General features: G+C 50.1%; 11 non-coding genes and 2 pseudogenes across 11 annotated transcripts; all 13 read right to left on the bottom strand.

Moving 5' to 3' along the window:
• Nucleotides 1-445: 445 nt before the first annotated feature.
• Nucleotides 446-595, bottom strand: LOC115791310 (uncharacterized; annotated as a pseudogene).
• A 212-nt stretch (nucleotides 596-807) lies between these two features.
• On the bottom strand, nucleotides 808-924 carry LOC115791339 (U5 spliceosomal RNA). The gene has a single exon (XR_004020884.1). It is a non-coding gene; the product is annotated as a U5 spliceosomal RNA (small nuclear RNA).
• Nucleotides 925-1,400: 476 nt separating this feature from the next.
• Nucleotides 1,401-1,590, bottom strand: LOC115791402 (U2 spliceosomal RNA). Its single transcript, XR_004020944.1, has one exon. It is a non-coding gene; the product is annotated as a U2 spliceosomal RNA (small nuclear RNA).
• Nucleotides 1,591-1,803: 213 nt separating this feature from the next.
• Nucleotides 1,804-1,920, bottom strand: LOC115791317 (U5 spliceosomal RNA). The gene has a single exon (XR_004020863.1). It is a non-coding gene; the product is annotated as a U5 spliceosomal RNA (small nuclear RNA).
• A 477-nt stretch (nucleotides 1,921-2,397) lies between these two features.
• On the bottom strand, nucleotides 2,398-2,588 carry LOC115791395 (U2 spliceosomal RNA). Its single transcript, XR_004020936.1, has one exon. It is a non-coding gene; the product is annotated as a U2 spliceosomal RNA (small nuclear RNA).
• Nucleotides 2,589-2,801: 213 nt separating this feature from the next.
• On the bottom strand, nucleotides 2,802-2,917 carry LOC115791355 (U5 spliceosomal RNA). The gene has a single exon (XR_004020898.1). It is a non-coding gene; the product is annotated as a U5 spliceosomal RNA (small nuclear RNA).
• Nucleotides 2,918-3,393: 476 nt separating this feature from the next.
• LOC115791304 (U2 spliceosomal RNA) lies at nucleotides 3,394-3,583 on the bottom strand. The gene has a single exon (XR_004020862.1). It is a non-coding gene; the product is annotated as a U2 spliceosomal RNA (small nuclear RNA).
• Nucleotides 3,584-3,796: 213 nt separating this feature from the next.
• Nucleotides 3,797-3,913, bottom strand: LOC115791320 (U5 spliceosomal RNA). Its single transcript, XR_004020866.1, has one exon. It is a non-coding gene; the product is annotated as a U5 spliceosomal RNA (small nuclear RNA).
• A 477-nt stretch (nucleotides 3,914-4,390) lies between these two features.
• Nucleotides 4,391-4,581, bottom strand: LOC115791394 (U2 spliceosomal RNA). The gene has a single exon (XR_004020935.1). It is a non-coding gene; the product is annotated as a U2 spliceosomal RNA (small nuclear RNA).
• Nucleotides 4,582-4,794: 213 nt separating this feature from the next.
• On the bottom strand, nucleotides 4,795-4,911 carry LOC115791327 (U5 spliceosomal RNA). The gene has a single exon (XR_004020873.1). It is a non-coding gene; the product is annotated as a U5 spliceosomal RNA (small nuclear RNA).
• A 477-nt stretch (nucleotides 4,912-5,388) lies between these two features.
• LOC115791405 (U2 spliceosomal RNA) lies at nucleotides 5,389-5,579 on the bottom strand. The gene has a single exon (XR_004020947.1). It is a non-coding gene; the product is annotated as a U2 spliceosomal RNA (small nuclear RNA).
• A 213-nt stretch (nucleotides 5,580-5,792) lies between these two features.
• LOC115791338 (U5 spliceosomal RNA) lies at nucleotides 5,793-5,909 on the bottom strand. The gene has a single exon (XR_004020883.1). It is a non-coding gene; the product is annotated as a U5 spliceosomal RNA (small nuclear RNA).
• A 477-nt stretch (nucleotides 5,910-6,386) lies between these two features.
• Nucleotides 6,387-6,595, bottom strand: LOC115791309 (uncharacterized; annotated as a pseudogene).
• Nucleotides 6,596-8,172: the final 1,577 nt, after the last annotated feature.

Genomic DNA, 8,172 nt, shown 5'->3' with positions numbered 1-8,172 from the left:
GATGAAGAGAATAGCAGAAGAGGAAGGAAAAGGACTGATAATTAGAAGTAGAGAAAAAGAACTTGAAGAAGGGGAAAAGTGTACAAGATACTTTTTCAAAAAAGTGATGGAAGGAAAGGATGAAATAACGGAATTAAAACATAAGGATGGGAATATGGTAATGAAATCGAAGGCCTAAAGGAAATAGTGGAGGATTATTATGGAGATTTGTACAGTTTCCACCGACAGAAGATGTAATAGTAACAGAGACGCTACAGAGAATTGTAAAAGAGGTACAGGCTGAGATGTTCTTGACGGGACTTTGATTAACTGAATTACAAAATGTATGAAATCTTTCCGAAAAAAGCAAGAGTCCAGGGATAGATGGCTCCCGATTGAATATTATGCAGTCTTTTGGGATCTTCTTGCCCAGATCTATTAGAAATTTATAGTGAATTCAATACGATGACGCGATTACCAGAGAGCTTTACAATAGCTCTAGTTAAGTTAATATATAAAAAAGATGATAAGGCTGAATTAAAGAATTGGAGACCAATCTCATTACTGATAAGAACAGATACTACACTTGATCTTAGCCAAAAGGCCGAGAAGCTATGGGCTCCTTCGTCTTCCTGGCTGGGCCGCCTTCCCGGGACACGTCTCGCTTGTGACGGTGCGCTATTTCAATTGGCTCCCAGGGAGGCAGCTTTGACCTCGAAGCTCCGCCCACACTTAGCCACAGCGAGCACACGAGAGGCCTGTCGTGCCTCTGTGCTCGCTTACGTCCGTGCGTGTCTTTTTTTTTCCTTTAAAAACAAAAAGAAGATGGCCCGGCCAGGTGGCAGAGCCCCCCAAAAATAAGCACAACTCGCTTAGCATCGCTCTCCACGGAAGTCTTTAGTAAAAGGCGAAAGACTTGTGCGTTATGAAGAGGAGCCAGAAAGCGTGTCTCTCTCGCCTCCCCGGAGGCCATAGTGATGCCTAGTCCCGGCCACCGGGGTCATGGTGGCCCCTGTTTGGTTTGCAGAACTCGGGCCCCGCCTGCTCGTCTCCGTAGCAGTAAAAATCAGGCCTGGCTGTTTGTGGCGGACCCACGACTGGAGACCAAAGGGTAAATGGACTGGTTCTCTTGCAGCGCTCTTCCATTGTGCTCGAGCGCTCAAAGTGCCTTCATACATGTGGTCTCACTCGCCCATTCACACTACACGCTAAGTGCTGTCCATCTAACATTTGCGCGCACATTCACACTGCGACGGACACACTTGGAGCACGTCGGGGCTCAGCACCTCACCCGAGGATACTTTGACGATAAACGAACCTTTCCTTGAACCAACTGGATCGAAAGCTTCACGAGACTTCCGCCGCCCGTGGCTGCAGATGACCTCAAACGGCCTCGACTTTTGCTTTTCCACAAGGTCAGCGGAGAGGGCACCGTTCCCGGAGGCGCTGCAATACCGGGTCGATGCGTGGAGCGGATGGAGCGAGCCCCTTATTCGGCTCCCTATTCTAAAAATGCATTTAATATGTCGCCCCCGCATCAGGGGCGTATCAGATATTAAACTGATAAGAACAGATACTACACTTGATCTTAGCCAAAGGCCGAGAAGCGATGGGCTCCTTCGTCTTCCTGGCTGGGCCGCCTTCCCGGGACACGTCTCGCTTGTGACGGTGCGCTATTTCAATTGGCTCCCAGGGAGGCAGCTTTGACCTCGAAGCTCCGCCCACACTTAGCCACAGCGAGCACACGAGAGGCCTGTCGTGCCTCTGTGCTCGCTTACGTCCGTGCGTGTCTTTTTTTTTTTCCTTTAAAAACAAAAAGAAGATGGCCCGGCCGGGTGGCAGAGCCCCCAAAAATAAGCACAACTCGCTTAGCATCGCTCTCCACGGAAGTCTTTAGTAAAAGGCGAAAGACTTGTGCGTTATGAAGAGAAGCCAGAAAACGTGTCTCTCTCGCCTCCCCATAGGCCAGAGTGATGCCTAGTTCCGGCCACCGGCGTCATGGTGGCCCCTGTTTGGTTTGCAGAACTCGTGCCCCGCCTGCTCGTGTCCGTAGCAGTAAAAATCAGGCCTGGCTGTTTGTGGCGGACCCACGACTGGAGACCAAAGGGTAAATGGACTGGTTCTCTTGCAGCGCTCTTCCACTGTGCTCGAGCGCTCAAAGTGCCTTCATACAATGTGTCTCACTCGCCCATTCACACTACGCGCTAAGTGCTGTCCATCTAACATTTGCGCGCACATTCACACTGCGACGGACACACTTGGAGCACGTCGGGGCTCAGCACCTCGCCCGAGGATACTTTGACGATAAACGAACCTTTCCTTGAACCAACTGGATCGAAAGCTTCACGAGACTTCCGCCGCCCGTGGCTGCAGATGACCTCAAACGGCCTCGACTTTTTGCTTTTCCACAAGGTCAGCGGAGAGGGCACCGTTCCCGGAGGCGCTGCAATACCGGGTCGATGCGTGGAGCGGATGGAGCGAGCCCCTTATTCGGCTCCCTATTCTAAAAATGCATTTAATATGTCGCCCCCGCATCAGGGGCGTATCAGATATTAAACTGATAAGAACAGATACTACACTTGATCTTAGCCAAAAGGCCGAGAAGCGATGGGCTCCTTCGTCTTCCTGGCTGGGCCGCCTTCCCGGGACACGTCTCGCTTGTGACGGTGCGCTATTTCAATTGGCTCCAAGGGAGGCAGCTTTGACCTCGAAGCTCCACCCACACTTAGCCACAGCCAGCACACGAGAGGCCTGTCGTGCCTCTGTGCTCGCTTACGTCCGTGCGTGTCTTTTTTTTTTCCTTTAAAAACAAAAAGAAGATGGCCCGGCCAGGTGGCAGAGCCCCCCAAAAATAAGCACAACTCGCTTAGCATCGCTCTCCACGGAAGTCTTAGTAAAAGGCGAAAGACTTGTGCGTTATGAAGAGAAGCCAGAAAGCATGTCTCTCTCGCCTCCCCGGAGGCCATAGTGATGCCTAGTCCCGGCCACCGGGGTCATGGTGGCCCCTGTTTGGTTTGCAGAACTCGGGCCCCGCCTGCTCGTCTCCGTAGCAGTAAAAATCAGGCCTGGCTGTTTGTGGCGGACCCACGACTGGAGACCAAAGGGTAAATGGACTGGTTCTCTTGCAGCGCTCTTCCACTGTGCTCGAGCGCTCAAAGTGCCTTCATACAATGTGTCTCACTCGCCCATTCACACTACGCGCTAAGTGCTGTCCATCTAACATTTGCGCGCACATTCACACTGCGACGGACACACTTGGAGCACGTCGGGGCTCAGCACCTCGCCCGAGGATACTTTGACGATAAACGAACCTTTCCTTGAACCAACTGGATCGAAAGCTTCACGAGACTTCCGCCGCCCGTGGCTGCAGATGACCTCAACGGCCTCGCCTTTTTGCTTTTCCACAAGGTCAGCGGAGAGGGCACCGTTCCCGGAGGCGCTGCAATACCGGGTCGATGGGTGGAGCAGATGGAGCGAGCCCCTTATTCGGCTCCCTATTCTAAAAATGCATTTAATATGTCGCCCCCGCATCAGGGCGTATCAGATATTAAACTGATAAGAACAGATACTACACTTGATTTTAGCCAAAAGGCCGAGAAGCGATGGGCTCCTTCGTCTTCCTGGCTGGGCCGCCTTCCCGGGACACGTCTCGCTTGTGACGGTGCACTATTTCAATTGGCTCCCAGGGAGGCAGCTTTGACCTCGAAGCTCCGCCCACACTTAGCCACAGCGAGCACACGAGAGGCCTGTCGTGCCTCTGTGCTCGCTTACGTCCGTGCGTGTATTTTTTTTTTCCTTTAAAAACAAAAAGAAGATGGCCCGGCCAGGTGGCAGAGCCCCCCAAAAATAAGCACAACTCGCTTAGCATCGCTCTCCACGGAAGTCTTTAGTAAAAGGCGAAAGACTTGTGCGTTATGAAGAGAAGCCAGAAAACGTGTCTCTCTCGCCTCCCCATAGGCCAGAGTGATGCCTAGTTCCGGCCACCGGCGTCATGGTGGCCCCTGTTTGGTTTGCAGAACTCGTGCCCCGCCTGCTCGTGTCCGTAGCAGTAAAACTCAGGCCTGGCTGTTTGTGGCGGACCCACGACTGGAGACCAAAGGGTAAATGGACTGGTTCTCTTGCAGCGCTCTTCCACTGTGCTCGAGCGCTCAAAGTGCCTTCATACAATGTGTCTCACTCGCCCATTCACACTACGCGCTAAGTGCTGTCCATCTAACATTTGCGCGCACATTCACACTGCGACGGACACACTTGGAGCACGTCGGGGCTCAGCACCTCGCCCGAGGATACTTTGACGATAAACGAACCTTTCCTTGAACCAACTGGATCGAAAGCTTCACGAGACTTCCGCCGCCCGTGGCTGCAGATGACCTCAAACGGCCTCGACTTTTTGCTTTTCCACAAGGTCAGCGGAGAGGGCACCGTTCCCGGAGGCGCTGCAATACCGGGTCGATGCGTGGAGCGGATGGAGCGAGCCCCTTATTCGGCTCCCTATTCTAAAAATGCATTTAATATGTCGCCCCCGCATCAGGGGCGTATCAGATATTAAACTGATAAGAACAGATACTACACTTGATCTTAGCCAAAAGGCCGAGAAGCGATGGGCTCCTTCGTCTTCCTGGCTGGGCCGCCTTCCCGGGACACGTCTCGCTTGTGACGGTGCGCTATTTCAATTGGCTCCCAGGGAGGCAGCTTTGACCTCGAAGCTCCACCCACACTTAGCCACAGCCAGCACACGAGAGGCCTGTCGTGCCTCTGTGCTCGCTTACGTCCGTGCGTGTCTTTTTTTTTTCCTTTAAAAACAAAAAGAAGATGGCCCGGCCAGGTGGCAGAGCCCCCCAAAAATAAGCACAACTCGCTTAGCATCGCTCTCCACGGAAGTCTTTAGTAAAAGGCGAAAGACTTGTGCGTTATGAAGAGAAGCCAGAAAGCATGTCTCTCTCGCCTCCCCGGAGGCCATAGTGATGCCTAGTCCCGGCCACCAGGGTCATGGTGGCCCCTGTTTGGTTTGCAGAACTCGGGCCCCGCCTGCTCGTCTCCGTAGCAGTAAAAATCAGGCCTGGCTGTTTGTGGCGGACCCACGACTGGAGACCAAAGGGTAAATGGACTGGTTCTCTTGCAGCGCTCTTCCACTGTGCTCGAGCGCTCAAAGTGCCTTCATACAATGTGTCTCACTCGCCCATTCACACTACGCGCTAAGTGCTGTCCATCTAACATTTGCGCGCACATTCACACTGCGACGGACACACTTGGAGCACGTCGGGGCTCAGCACCTCGCCCGAGGATACTTTGACGATAAACGAACCTTTCCTTGAACCAACTGGATCGAAAGCTTCACGAGACTTCCGCCGCCCGTGGCTGCAGATGACCTCAAACGGCCTCGACTTTTTGCTTTTCCACAAGGTCAGCGGAGAGGGCACCGTTCCCGGAGGCGCTGCAATACCGGGTCGATGGGTGGAGCAGATGGAGCGAGCCCCTTATTCGGCTCCCTATTCTAAAAATGCATTTAATATGTCGCCCCCGCATCAGGGGCGTATCAGATATTAAACTGATAAGAACAGATACTACACTTGATTTTAGCCAAAAGGCCGAGAAGCGATGGGCTCCTTCGTCTTCCTGGCTGGGCCGCCTTCCCGGGACACGTCTCGCTTGTGACGGTGCACTATTTCAATTGGCTCCCAGGGAGGCAGCTTTGACCTCGAAGCTCCGCCCACACTTAGCCACAGCGAGCACACGAGAGGCCTGTCGTGCCTCTGTGCTCGCTTACGTCCGTGCGTGTATTTTTTTTTTCCTTTAAAAACAAAAAGAAGATGGCCCGGCCAGGTGGCAGAGCCCCCCAAAAATAAGCACAACTCGCTTAGCATCGCTCTCCACGGAAGTCTTTAGTAAAAGGCGAAAGACTTGTGCGTTATGAAGAGGAGCCAGAAAGCGTGTCTCTCTCGCCTCCCCGGAGGCCATAGTGATGCCTAGTCCCGGCCACCGGGGTCATGGTGGCCCCTGTTTGGTTTGCAGAACTCGGGCCCCGCCTGCTCGTCTCCGTAGCAGTAAAAATCAGGCCTGGCTGTTTGTGGCGGACCCACGACTGGAGACCAAAGGGTAAATGGACTGGTTCTCTTGCAGCGCTCTTCCATTGTGCTCGAGCGCTCAAAGTGCCTTCATACAACGTGTCTCACTCGCCCATTCACACTACACGCTAAGTGCTGTCCATCTAACATTTGCGCGCACATTCACACTGCGACGGACACACTTGGAGCACGTCGGGGCTCAGCACCTCGCCCGAGGATACTTTGACGATAAATGAACCTTTCCTTGAACCAACTGGATCGAAAGCTTCACGAGACTTCCGCCGCCCGTGGCTGCAGATGACCTCAAACGGCCTCGACTTTTTGCTTTTCCACAAGGTCAGCGGAGAGGGCACCGTTCCCGGAGGCGCTGCAATACCGGGTCGATGCGTGGAGCGGATGGAGCGAGCCCCTTATTCGGCTCCCTATTCTAAAATGCATTTAATATGTCGCCCCCGCATCAGGGGCGTATCAGATATTAAACTGATAAGAACAGATTTTTTTTTTTTTTTTTTTTTTTTTTTTTTAAATTTATATTTGTTAAAAACAGATATTCACAAGCAAGTAGTTATTTACAAAGAATATTTCAGGGACATATACAGATTCAAAAAAAGGAACAAAACCATTTTAACATTTGTATATAAGGCACAGGAAGATCTCACATATAAAAAAAGGATATGTTAATTACTGTAGTCTTATTCTATACCCTACAGATGGAATAATGTTTATGCCCAAGATATCAAGATCCTTCCCCTTCGCTCCTTCCCACCTGCCTCACCCGGAGAGCCCGGCTGCAGCAACAGTGACCTTTTCTGTGTGACCTGCTTTTGCTCCCTCCGCTTTCACATGAGGCGATTCTTCTTTTTAGCATCGTCCATTTTCTTGCCTGGTGCTTATGGCAATTTGGAGCGATGCTAACGGGGGGATCTGCCTCTGTGACCTAACCAAGAGATTTCTTGCCACCCAAATTGCATTATTTATGGCTACTATAGAGAGCCATATTTCTTTCTGAAGTTCTTTTTGGAATTTTTCTAGGCCGAAGCCATAAAGCACCATTTGTTCATTTAGAGTAGCTTTTTTTGGTAGGTGCGGAAAGTTATGGGAGTCAGCCATGGTCCACAGGTCGACTGCTGCTTCACATGTCCATAGCACATGTCCTATTGTTTCTGGCTGCTTACAGCCTAACCTTGGACAGACGTCCTTTGTCGCCATTCCCCGTGCATGCATGACAGCACGGACCGGGAGAATCTCGTGGGCAATCATCCACATAAAATCTTTCAACCTGTTTGGGAGGATAGGATGGTTACACTTTAGCCATGTCGTTCTCCAGTCACTATTAACACATTTCTTTATCTTACATGTTTCTTCCCGTGTCTTCACTAATGTCTGGATGGTTTTATGGTTACATAAGATTTCACAGGCTTCATGCTCCAAATTATAATTTCTTAGAAAAGTTTTTATACTTTTATAGGCTGGCGACATATTGAAAGCAACTGGTCGTTTTAAATCACTTGGAGTCAGTTTTAATTGTCTCAAATACATCCCAAGCTCATAATAGGCTAAAGCTTTAGTCTTTTCATTCCCTTTTTGTGTTATTATCTTTAGGTGATTCGCCACATAATGGCTACCCAAAGTCAAGTGAAGGTCCGGGACTCCTTTTCCTCCTTTTTCCTTCTGCTTCTTCATATCTGATCTTCTTACCCGCTCCCATTTGGTATTCCATAGAAAATAGAAGAGAATTCGTTCCAATCTTCTTATCGTTTCTCTAGGGGGGAAAAAAACGAGACTCGTTAGTCGTAATGTTGCCAAAAATACTGCTTTTGTTACTAAAACTTTCCCTTCCATTGTCAGTGCTCGCAACGACCAATAAGCAACCTTTTTTTTAATTTTTTTTATTAGATCAGTCCAATTCTGTTTTCCACAACCATCTACATCAAATTTTACACCCAAAATCTTTCTATCAGAAATATTCTTTTTCCATTCCTGCTTTTCTTCTTCTTTCCAAGGTCCATACATTAAGATTTGTGTTTTTTCTCTATTAATTTTTGATCCAGATGCATTTCCAAATCTATCTACCGTTTGTAAAACTCTATTTGCTGAATAGGTATTTGCACAAATCACATTTATGTCA

This window comes from Archocentrus centrarchus, chromosome 13 (assembly GCF_007364275.1).
Source record: "Archocentrus centrarchus isolate MPI-CPG fArcCen1 chromosome 13, fArcCen1, whole genome shotgun sequence".
Lineage (NCBI taxonomy): Eukaryota > Metazoa > Chordata > Actinopteri > Cichliformes > Cichlidae > Archocentrus > Archocentrus centrarchus.
Note: the sequence above shows the minus strand (reverse complement) of the source record. Positions and strands in the feature narration are given on the sequence as shown.